Source organism: Neomonachus schauinslandi, chromosome 4, assembly GCF_002201575.2.
Source record: "Neomonachus schauinslandi chromosome 4, ASM220157v2, whole genome shotgun sequence".
Lineage (NCBI taxonomy): Eukaryota > Metazoa > Chordata > Mammalia > Carnivora > Phocidae > Neomonachus > Neomonachus schauinslandi.
Genome location: NC_058406.1, coordinates 86,373,130 through 86,386,339, shown reverse-complemented (window position 1 = coordinate 86,386,339; position 13,210 = coordinate 86,373,130). Strand labels below are relative to the sequence as shown.

At 37.7% G+C, this 13,210-nt stretch overlaps 1 pseudogene; it reads right to left on the bottom strand.

Moving 5' to 3' along the window:
* Positions 1 to 1,708: 1,708 nt before the first annotated feature.
* LOC110580506 lies at positions 1,709 to 3,729 on the bottom strand (annotated as a pseudogene).
* Positions 3,730 to 13,210: the final 9,481 nt, after the last annotated feature.

Genomic DNA, 13,210 nt, shown 5'->3' with positions numbered 1-13,210 from the left:
TTAGGACTAAAAAAAGAAAAATTGGGGGATAATATTTCCTTTGAATTTGCCTGGCAGAATTTCATTCAACTTGAGCTATCAGAAACTATACTTTGTGCTAAGTTATATCCGAAGATAAGACCCCCAAAGTTTTTATGGTAGTTTGATTAACACTGTGATTCCAGAGATGCAATGCTGTGATGGGGGCCAGACCAAATCGTGAGAATTGTGATGACTGCCTACCTAAGGTTAGTACCAACATGTCTGTCTTTTAAATATATTTAAGCCATGTCACCATGGAAGAAAGAAAAATTTACAGGTCTTTGAGACCCCTCACTTCCTCTTATGTCCCACGTATAACCCCCCTCCCCCGCCCAGGAGACCTTGCTGGCTCTACTTTCAAAGTGAGATCTGCACCTGACCACTTTCCCCTCCTACATTGCTGGCACCCCCACAGGAACCCCTTTCACCCCTCCCTCTGCTGATGGCAGTTGCTTTCTTGTTGGTCTCCCGTTCCATCCCTGTCTTTCTGCTGTCTATTCTCAACATAACAGTCAGAGCTGTCCTTTTTTTTTTTTTAAATATATATTTTTTTAATTTTATTTATTTTTGAGAGAGAGAGAATGACAGAGAGAGAGAATGAGAGGGATGAGGTTCGGAGGGAGAAGCAGACTCCCTGCTAAGCAGGGAGCCTGATGCGGAACTCGATCCCGGAACTCCAGGATCATGACCTGAGCTGAAGGCAGTCGCTTAACCAACTGAGCCACCCAGGCACCCTAGAGCTGTCCTTTCAAAATAGGAACCTAAACAATCCCATCTTCCCCACAAATCCCACCCATGGCTCTTGCTAAGTCACTCACAAAATAATTGAAAGTTCTGAAATAGCTTTATTGGTCCTACATAATTAGCCCCACTTTCTCATCTCCTATTATTCTCCTCCTTGCTTCCAGCAAACCATGCTTAATCAAACCCTTGAGGTGACCCCTTCCAGCCTTAGATCCTTCCCACTGCACTGCCTCTGTTTCAGATGTACTCCTCCAGGTTTTTGCAATGCTTGCTCTCTCAGCTTCAAGTCTTGGCTCGCTAAGCCCTACCCTACTAATTTGTGTAAAATTCAACCTACATTCAGGGGACTCCCTCCACCGCTAAAACACCTAATTCTGCTCTGTTTTCTTTTCTTCTATAGCACTTCCTACTGTTATATGTTTTACTTAAAATAAATTATAATAAATACAAAGATTTATATTTATACTTATACATTTAATTTTATATATTACCTTAATATATGTAATTTATATATGTAATATATGTTTACATATATAAATACTATAAAATATGAGCTCCATAAGGACAGAAGTGTTTAATTAATTAATTAATTAATATTTATTTTTTGTTTTTCAAGGAACATTTAATAACAAGGTAGATAATATATACTTACCTAACATGATACTTTTATATCACTGAAGCTAAAGCAAATCATCCTGTCCATTGGGTAAAAACAGACTGCTTAATGTGTGAACACAGTAGTGCAGTTTTTAAAAATACTGTAATTATAATTTCGGAACTTCAGAATGTGAATGTCAGTGTTCTCTTTTTTTTTTTTTTTTCATATGGGAAAAGAAAATTCCTTTGAAAAGTATTTGAAGCTTGGACAAAAATTCCATAGCTATATTCTTGGGATCACTCTGTAGAGTCTTCATGATTCAGATAATACAAGGGAAGCTTCAGTTCAACCTTTTAGAGAAGACATTCCAGCCCGTGTGATCTCCTCAACTAGGAGAACATTGGTGGCAATCATAGTGCAGGAGTGAAGAAGCTATTCCTTGACACAATAATTATCCCACAGGCAGACTTCTGCTGCTACCATTGTGTTCAAGTCCACACCCACAAGATGACCTGATTCTGATTGTTCTGCTTGAACTTTAGCATTTCCTGAAGGTCAAAACCAGAGTTCTGAGCAAGAACCTTGGGAATAATGAGCAATGCATCAGCAAGTGCTTGAACTCCAAGTTGGGCCCTGCCCTTTACACTGGGCTTATAGTTAATCAAGGCTTCTCCACGGCCACCTCCGCTGCCCCAGCACCTGGAACTACATAGCCATCATCAGTAGCATTTTTAACAGCCTGCAAGCCATCTCTTATTTCATCTTTTATTTTTTTTAAGATTTATTTATTTATTTTAGAGAGAGAGAGAGTGAGTGAGCCAGCAGGGGGAGGGACAGACAGAGAAAGAGAATCCTGAAGCAGACTTCCCACTGAGCATGGAGCTAAACTCAGGGCTTGATCTCAGGACGCCAAGATTACGACCTGAGCCGAAATCAAGAGCTGACTCTTAACCCCCTGAGCCACCCAGGCGCCCCTCTTATTGCATCTTTTATTTGAGTGTGTGTGTGCTTATTTGATGCTTTGACCAATAATGTGACAATGAGGATTGTTACATTTCTCAATAAAAGTGAATTTCTCTTCTCCCAAAGTATACTCATAAACAAGTCCTGCATGTCCCAATCAGGATTTAGATCATCCAAAGAATTTAAAACTACTCCACGACAAGCAAGAGTCAGCCTTTCCATATTTCTTCCTTTAGCTCTACTCAAAGCTATTATGCCTTCTTTTGTGAGAGCATTTGAGGAAAAGGGGTCAATTCCCTTTTGATTAATAACAACAAATCCTTTATCTGAATCACCACAGACTTTCATTTTCAGTTCTATTATTTTTTTAAATTTATCTTCAGTGAATTTTCTTTCAGCTTTTAGGAGTTTCTCTCTCTCTTGTGCACCCTTGTAAAAAAAGCCAGAATTCACTTCTGGCATTTTCATATTCTAATGACACATTGCATGTGAGGATGTATGTGCAACCTCTTTTTCTTTTTCATATCAGGGTGCTGTGCCCCAAAACAAGACCTCTGATAAAGCTTGTATCAGTTTCAGATTTATGTTTCATCTCCATGATTTCAACCACGAAGAGGTCAATAGGTTCATCTTGTTTTTTAATGGCAAAAATGGAGTCCACTACAGCCTCTGTTAAGACATTAGCAAAAACAAACACATCAACAAGTTCAGTAGGCACTTTTGTTTTTAAGATTTTATTTATTTTGACAGAGAGAGAGAGAGAGAGAGCGAGAGAGAGAACACAAGCAGGGGGAGTGGGAGAGGGAGAAGCAGGCTTCCCACTGAGCAGGGAGCCCAATGTGGGACTCGATCCCAGGATCCTGGGATCATGACCTCAGCCGAAAGCAGACGTTTAACGACTGAGCCACCCAAGCGCCCCACAGTATGCACTTTAGTATGAAGAAATGTTCTGGCCACATCTATAAGTGCTTCCTTGTCCATTTCTCTGCTCATTTTGACTTGTTCCAAAAACTAAAGTGCCTTTCCCTTTGCAGCTTCAAATCCTTCTGTTATTATTCTGGGATGAAGAACTTCAGAAATGTAGAGAGCCCGTTTCAGCAGCTTCCAATGATTAGGACATTGGAAGTGGTACCATCACCAGTTATGCCATGCTGGGCTGTTGCTACTTTGGCTTATAAGGTGGCTGTTGGGTGTTGAATTTGCATTTCATGAAGCAGCACATTACCATCTTTAGTAAGTTTGATGTCTCCAGCACCAGAAACAAGCATCTTTATGGAGTCCTTAGGATCCAAGTTAGTCCTCAGCACGTCCTACACCCTCTGGTCTGCACTGATGTTGACCGCCAGTGCCGCCTGGACTTGGGGCACCTTGGCCTTGGGGTTCAGGATCATCACATCCGCCATTACTAACCAGCACAGGAAGAGCTGTTGCATTTTTTTTAGTGAAAATAGTGCCTAGTACAGAATTGACTCTCAATACCTATTTGATAAAGAATAGATCTGGTCATTTAATTAAATAACAAGTGTTTTCTCTCAAGTGGTATTGGAAGGTAATGTCATTTTTTTGATAATTGCTTTTGATTTGTTTGAAGAAGGCTCTATAATAACATTTTAATATAGCAGCATCTCATTCTAACACAACAGGGGAATGTTGCCCACATACTCACCACTTTGAGTGAATAATCAAATAATTTAATCTGAACTATTCGTGGCCCTGAAAATGCTTAGCGTTTCAGGGGGGAAAAAATGGAAATCAATTTTACTCAAATGCTTTAAATTTACTATAATTGAATATTAAGCACTCACACATGCATTGTTACACATTCTTATAAAAACTATATAATATAGATTTTTTAAAATTAATTTTTGAATACAATTGACCCAAGGACACATAGCTGAAGTCTTCATGAAGCTTCTAAGATTCTAAACTCTATGCTCTTCCCACAACTTCTTCATGTGAGATAAAAGGAAGGTAAAATTCCCATCTAAAGTACGTTTATCAGACTTCTATGGCATAAAAAAAGATATAAGGTAAAATTTTGGAATATGATAGTAACAATACTATAGTATTAAATATTTTAAGTATATAAAAAAGATGAATATTCACAGAATAAGAAACCTCAAATACTACTTCAGAAAACAAGTTAGTTAAAATGTTCAAGTCATATTCTCATTTCTTTTTGCAATATCTAGCCTCACCAGGATATCTTCCACAACAGAGTGAGCTTTAAAGTTCACAAAATTTGATTCAACATTGGCATATCGACCTGACTTCAAAGGGATTTACACTGCTGAAGAATTTCACTGAGTTCAAGAAAGAAAGGAGAATCTCAACTTCCTGTGAAATCTAACTTCAGAGTACCTGGTACCTTCAACAAAATTAGATACATCTGGGTATCAAAAACAGGGATTTGAAAGTACAGTTCAATTCATACAGAATATTTCTTTTTTAATTTCCTGTTTGTTGAATATTTATTGTGATGTGACCATAGGAAAACCAAAAGTTGCAAGTTTAGTATTTCAGAGATAAAGCTTTGTTGAAGCACATATTTAATTCTAAGTGAGAAACAACATTGACATAAACTTATTTTCCCCTATCGATTCGTATGTGCAGCACTGTTCTACCAATCTCATTTTTACCTTTCCCACAAAGGCTTGTCTTGCCATCTTCTTCTTCTCTTGTTTGTGGTCATGGGTTCCCCGGACCTCCAACTGCCACCACCTTTCCCTTCCCCCACCCTGCTTCATTGTAGCATTGCTAAAAATTTACAACTATGGAAGTGTTACTTATCCTAACAAGCCCACTCAGATTTTCCCCGTTTTATAGTGTTTCTTGTTATTTCCAAGACTATATATTTTAGCATCTAAATATTCACCTGTATGAATAAGACTCTAATTCATTTGTATTTCCCTATTGATCCTTGTCTCTGAATCTAGTAAAGGAAAAATTATTTCATTGTTTTGAGTCAAACTGTTAGATTGGATAACATTATGAACCCCGCCCCATTATGCATGATGTATATATGGGGTGAGCAGAAAGTGATGATTAAATTTATAGTTACTAAGTAAGGCCATTTTCTTGAACCATAAATACTTTGCGATTAATAACAATGCCTATTCTTTATTTTATACAGAACCATTCCATATGCATTATCTCCTTTAACTCTCATAACAATCCTATTGATTTTCAGATTTTACACAAATGAGGTATTTGAAAAGTATTACTTTTGGAGAGATTGATATCCAGTAATAGAAATTTTAATAACTACATTGGGAGTTATATGCTAACTTATAAGGAAAACGCTATAATTATCTCCATTTTGTTAGTAAGGGCATTAAGATTTAGAGAGATTAAATCACTCATCCATGCTTACAGAGTCAAAGTCAATATTCAGTTCCAGGTCTTCTCTCTCCAGAGCAAAAGCTCTTAACCACTATGCTTATTAGAATTTAGAACTGAAGACACCTTAGAATTCATTTAGTCCAAACTTCTCACCTTACAGATGAAAAAATTAGGGCAAAAAATAGTTTTCTGCTCAAGTCTGTAAAGCTCATAGAGAAAAACCATCCTTCAAGCCTCTGTCCTTCACCTTTACCACCTTAGCCTGCAACGGTTGCTCCCTACTATCATCCTTAGGAGAGTCCACGGTCTACACCTCTTTTCAAGGGTCAGAGCCTGCCAGCTGCTAATTTCTGGCACCTCATTAATTTACCTTCGCTGGAAGTGGAACTCCAGATCTTCTTTTGACCCTAGACAATAGGATAAAGGTGAGGTCTTAGAAACATTTATTAGTGGGTTTACTTTTGATCCCTATTTGGGGAGGAACAAACCTACTAAGTATGTTTCTTCATCTCTGTTAATGAAGTTTATGAGTTTTAGTGAAGCCATTTGTAACTCCTGAGAGTTACTTCTTCACACCAAGGATGGATATATTACTGAGGGTTCCCCAAAGAAACAGAATTTATAAGCTGTATATATACACACACACACACACACATATATATATATGGTTCAAGAAAATGGCCTTACTTAGTAACTATAAATTTAATATATATATATGTATATATATATATACACATATATAAACTTATTATAGGAATTGGCTTAGGCAATCATAGAGACCAAGAGGTCCCACAGTTCCCAGTCTACAAATTTGAGAACCAGATGTGTCAGTAGCTATAATTCAGTCTGAGTCTGTCTGACGGCCTGAGAACCAGGGAAGCCTATGGCATAAATCCCAATCTGTATCCAAAGGCCTGAAAACTAGAAGTACCAATGTCCCAGGGAAGAAGGATATGGATGTCTCAGTTCAAACAGAGAGGGAATATGCCCTTTCCTTGCCGTTTTGTTCTATTCAGACCCTCAAAAAGTAGGGTGACACACACCCATACTGGGGAGGACCATCTACTTTACTCAGTTCACCAATTCAAAGCTTCTGAAAAACTCTCAAAGGTACACACAGAAATAATGTTTTACTAGCTATGTGGGTATCCTTTAGCTTGGTCAAGTTGACACATAAAACCAGCCATCACAATGGGGTATGAGACTGAGGGCAGGTATTATATTAATTCTGGTGCTGGGTTCAGGCTTTGGTTAGGGAGAGAACACATTTTCTACAAGTGTATTCACAGTCCTGTTTTTCTTCCCTAGTAACTTCCAAGACTACTTGATTTCATGCTGCTCCTAAAAACAACAACAACAACAAAAACATGCAAAAACAAACAAAATGACAACAAAAAACTTTTATAGCATTAACAACCTTAAACCTATTCAATAAAATGTAGAAATGAGAAGAATTTAAAACATTTATTTCATTTTCATTTGAGGTCATTTCTTTTTTTTAACAGTTTAAATGGTTTTATTGTGCCCTTTTGATGCTAAAGATACAGAAGATGAAAAAGATATAGTTCCTGCACAGAACAGTTTAATTTGCAGAAGATGGGGTTAAGCATCTGACTCTTGACCTTGGCTCAGGTCATGATCTCAGGGCCCTGGGATTGAGCCCCTTGTCGGGCTCCACACTGGCCGTGGAGCCTGCTTAAGATTCTTTCTCCCTCTCCCTCTGGCCCTTCCCGCCATGCACGTGAAATAAATATATAAATAAATAAATAAATAAATTGCAGTGGGAGACATGAATATATAAATAGAATATTTCAGCACATTGTGGTAACTTAGTGCTAAAAAAAGGCATTTTATTTTGGAATAAAAGACAAATTTTTTTTAAAGATTTTATTTATTTGACAGGGAGAGACACAGCGAGAGAGGGAACACAAGCAGGGGGAGTGGGAGGGGGAGAAGCAGGCTTCCTGCGGAGCAGGGAGCCTGATGCGGGGCTCGATCCCAGGACCCTGGGATCATGACCTGAGTCGAAGGCAGACGCTTAACGACTGAGCCACCCAGGCGCCCAAAAGACAAAATTAATATGTAGTATTTTATTTTTAAGTAAAGTAATGACTTCTAAAGAAAGTTATTAAAAAGGATAATAATCAATTTATGGAAAAATAAAAGTAATTTGAATATGTTTAAAAAAAATAAAACATGGATTGATTAAGCAGCTCATATTGGAAAGTTTAGACTCCAAAATGCTGCTGCTTTAGGTTTTTCTCATAAGGCGAGCTGTAGCAGAGATTCTTAGCTCATTACCAAACATCTTTCTTTTCCTGCTGGGGACATAGCAAGACTAAATATTCCTACCTTACTTCCAAATGGACTTGACAGTGACTGATTTCTCACCAATAGAATGTGAGTGGAAAGAATGGGCACCATTTCAAGGCATGACCATAAAAACTTCCCATGTGTAAACCCTATGTATTTTGATTTGGATGAGCATAATGATTGGTGGAATAGGGGACCCATAGATGGAAGGACTTTGGTCCCTGGATCCCTAAGTCACTGAATAGAAGAGAATCTCCTAATAATCAGGGTCATCTTTTTATGGCTTTTAAGTGAACAAGAAATAAGGTTCAATGATGGTTGGGTCATTATAATTTGGGGTTTATAGTATACATCAGATAACATTATCCTAATATGTCAGCACTTATTTTTTTTTTTACCTGAAATATAAGCACAACCCTCGCTATTTTGCCATATAAGGGTTAATTGAGCATGGTTTATAGAACCACAGAATTTTAAGTCACAGATTGTGGGGAATATTAACCATAGGACATTAGACACAATTTAGTCCACCAGCCTCATTTTAGAGGTGAGGAAATTGATCTAAATTACCAAAAGCAATCCCAACCCCTTCTCTTTGTTGCCTTGGCTCCAGGGTTAATAACTGTTTCTACAATAGCTACTTTTCTTTTCTCTTTTCACCTTTTCAGTTACCTCATTAACAACTTTGTATCTGGTTAACAATCCTTCATATTGAATTTCCATTTTTCAACTAATTGTGGCTTCTGTCTCCTTTCTGGAGCCTGGTATGGACAGGGATGGTCTTCCTCTCCTGGTGAAACAAACAAGGATATAAAGCAAATTACAAGTTATCCTGATTGTCTCTTCTGAAATTGTCTAGGAAGAAGGGTACAAATTTCAGTGGTATCAAATGCTTCCCTCCACACTGAATCATGGGTGGAGAATACACCGCACAGAGGCTGTTCCAGGATGGCTCTTACTCTTAATTAACTTTGTTTAATGTCAAGACACACATGGGGGTCGCCTGGGTGGCTCAGTTGGTTGAGTGACTGCCTTCGGCTCGGGTCATGATCCCGGAGTCCCGGGATCGAGTCCCACATCGGGCTCCCTGCTCGGCAGGAAGTCTGCTTCTCCCTCCAACCCTACCCGCTCTTGCGCTCTCTCTCTCTCACTCTCTCTCTCTCAAATAAATAAATAAAATCTTTAAAAAAAAAAAAGACACACATGGGTGCTTTCGTGTAGTTGAGAATGACTAACGCATGTTATAGTCATTATAAGGTTAAACAAATGTTTTTTGAAAACAATAGGTTAAAAACTGGAATTCTTGTGTTCCTCTATCTTTAATTCCCTTAGGAATTACTTAAAACTTTCAGCAAGGTGAACATAAAGAATTTCTCTATTTACTAAATCTTAATTTCTCGTTTATATTGTCTAGATATTCTGGATTTCTTTTCTCAGCCTAATACTTTACTGGCGAAGTGAGGTAAGCATTTCTATGCATTATGATGCTTATATTTAATGAAAAATTCTTAGCTCCATCTAAATGCTTGCTGAAAATAGAGTCACACTTTTATTACTTGTATTTTCAGATTCATTCACTCTGCATTCACTGTAAGATGTACTGCCCATTCCTTTTTATCCAGACATGACTTTTCTTCCTATATGGTTGACCCTACAAATTTATTATATGTCTATGTTCCTGATACAGCTGCTTCTGATTTTTCTCCCACAGTGGGGACAACAAGAATCTTACCCTGCTTACTTTTTGATTAGAGGACTATCTCAGACTAGAAAGAGATTCAGACTCTTTTCCACACTATGAAAAACAGAGCCAATATTCCATTTCTTAAGTAAAATAATTAAGCATATGACTTTGGCTATAGCCGCTCAGGTGTCTTAACTGTTTAACTGTTGTATTTCCAGGCGTTTTCTTCCTTTCCCAGTTGACTTACCCATTTTGTGCTTACCACACACCTAGGATGCATTCTGAAGGGTATGACATGGGCAATGGCCAATACGGCTGCCTCTCACAATTGTCCCTCCCATGTAGCCCTAACTGTCACAGAATTCTCAGACTATCTTTCTGTTCCACTTACTTCCTTTTGTTTTCCAGCAAATTTCTGAGGATTTTTAAAGATTGCCTTGCCTTTCATATCAGATGCAGATGATTGTCCTAAAACTCAGATCTATTTTACAAGCTCACAAGAGAGAGTCACTCCTTAGCAGCCCAGCAGATGTCTCAGGGGCCTAGGCCTAGCAAAGCAAAATTTGTCAACAATCCCACCCAGTATAAGATGTCTGCTAGCCCCATTGTCAGTTAGTGGCCCTAAACAGAACCTGAATTTGTGTCCCTTTATTTTTTATTGTTTATTTTATTGTTATTATTATTATTTATTATTATTATTATTATTTTTTAAGATTTTATTTATTTATTTGAGACAGAGAGAATGAGAGAGAGAGAGCACATGAGAGGGGGGAGGGTCAGAGGCAGAAGCAGGCTCCCTGCCGAGCAGGGAGCCCGATGCGGGACTCGATCCAGGGACTCCAGGATCAGGACCTGAGCTGAAGGCAGTCGCTTAACCAACTGAGCCACCCAGGCGCCCTATTATTATTATTTTAGAGAGAAGGAGTGTGCGCGTGCATGCATATGAGCAGGGAGACGGGAGGAGCAGAGAGAGAGAGAATCTTAATAAGGCTTCACACCTATCATGGAGCTCAACACAGATCCAATTGCATGACCCTGATATCAAGAATCAAGAGTCAGACACTTAACTGACTGAGCCACCCCAGGTGCCCCTGGGTCCCTTTAAAAGCGAAGTTTTCTCAGTCTGACAGCAGAAGAGAAAGAGTGATTCAAAGAATGAGAAGGACTCAATGAGCCATTGCTACTTCAAAGATGGAAGGGGCCATGCACAATGAAATAGAGGTGCCTTTGGGAAAGAGAGTAGAACCTGTCTGGCAGTTATCAAAGAAATGGGATCTCAGTTCTACAACCACAAGGAAATGAATCTTGCCAACAACCTGAATGAGCTGAGAAGTAGATTCTTCACCTGGGCCTCCAGATAAAAGCCCAGCCCAGTAGACATTTTGAATTTTTTCTAATAATACTTGTAACAGAGAACCCAAGTGAGCCTACTTGAACTTCTGACCAACAGAACTGTGTGATAATAAATGAGTGTTGTTTCAAAATGCCAAGTTTTGGTAACATGTTTCATAGAATTAGAAAAATAGCACAGTATTCTTACCCAAATTTCACTATCTATTGTAATGAAAAAATTTTAAAAATGAGATTTTATTGGGCTCATACAGATTTGGGGGACGAATTGTTGAATTGTTTTGAAAGCTAGTGTTTTAATATAACTGCCATCTTTTTTTATAAATGCACTATTTTTAATTTAAAAATTAATTTTATATGATTGACATTTATTTCTATTTTATATTTTGATGGTTTTCTTCCATAGTACCATAAGCCATAATAACAATAACAATAAATTCAAAAAAATCTGCTATATCTTAAAGTTTCTGATTATATAGCACGTATCTATATCATGAAATATTGCCCAGCAATAAAAAATAATACATTATTGATACATAAAACTGTTTGGATGAATCTCAAGGGAATTATTCTGAGTAAAAGCAAAACAAGACAAAAATTTACATAGTGTATGATTCAATTTATATAATATACTTGAAATGACAGAATTATAGAAATGAAGAATTGATCAATGGTTGGTAGGGCTTAGGAACAGAAGGACAGGGATGGGTAAGAGGTATGTGTGTGTAAAGATAAAAGAGCAATATGAAGGATCCTTTTAATGATGGAACTGTTCTGGGTGCCTGGGTGGCTCAGATGGTTAAGCATCTTCCTTCGGCTCAGGTCATGATCCCAGGGTCCTGGGATCGAGTCCCACATCGGGCTCCCTGTTCAGTGCAGAACCTGCTTCTCCCTCTCCCTCTGACATGCCTTCTGCTTGTGCTCTTCTGTCTATCTCTCTGTCAAATAAATAAATACAATCTTTAAAAAAAAAAAGATGGAACTGTTCTGTATTATTACTGCATTGGTGGATATAAAAAATTACACATGTAATAAAATTTTGTAAAACCAAACACACACAATAACATTCTCAAGCTGGGTAAAATATAAGATACTGGCAAATAATGAGTCAGCCTTGAAAATATATACTTGATAAAATATAGTCAGTCAAGAAATGAATTAAAATAAAGAACTTAGTGATGCTACATGAAAGGCTTAACTTAGAAATTTTGAGTAATAGATTTATTTAATGCACTGAGTCTAACCAAAATTTAAAAATATATTAAAACATTGAAAGAAAAATTACCTACTGCAAAAATATTTCTTTGGGTATAAAGATGCAAGTCATGACATATAGAGCTAGTAAAAATCATGGATTGATGAGTGCAAGCATAAATCCACTAATGTTCCTATTACTTAGGGAAGGCGGTCAGTAAAGACACCTTTATGGTGAAGGAGGTAGAGAAAGCGGGAAACTCAAGATGACTCTTAGCTATTAGGCTCAGATAAATGTCTTAATGGTGAAACCTTTTACCAAGATAAGGATTATGAGAAAATAAACAGATTGGGCCATGTTGATTTGAACATCCCATCAGAAGAGGTACCTAGTAGGTAGGAAATATATAAGACCATAGCTCAGAGAAGTGTAGACTAGTGTTCAAGTCTGAATAAAAATCACTGGAAACGCAGGGTATGGAAAAAATTTCCCAGGGTGGGTATAGAATGAGATTAAAGGGCGGGGGGGCAAAACCAGAATCTTGGAAAACAGGAATATTTAAAGAGTATGAAGAGGAAGAGGAGAATGCTGAGAAGAAATAACCAAAGAAATTGAAGGGGACTTAGTATAAGTAGTCTAATGGACACCGGAGAGATTTTTCAAGAAGGGAGTAATCAAATTTGTCAAACATAAGAGGGGTCCAACAAGAATCTAAATTGAAAAGAAGCACTTATAATAATTGAGAAATTATTGTTGACTTTAGTTAAAACAGTTTCAGTATAATGATTGGCATTGGAGATGGGAATAGGGATATTAGGTAGACAGATGATTGTTCTCAGTTGAGGATGGAGCAGAAGATAAGAAAGTGGTGATAGTAACTGGTAATTGTACTTGGGGACGTTTCTTGTTAAGAGCAGAAAAATAGTGCCCTATAAGATCTAAGGAGGTAAATTTTACGCATGAAAGTTTCTGAAGCACATAGACTGTGGGGGAATAGCTA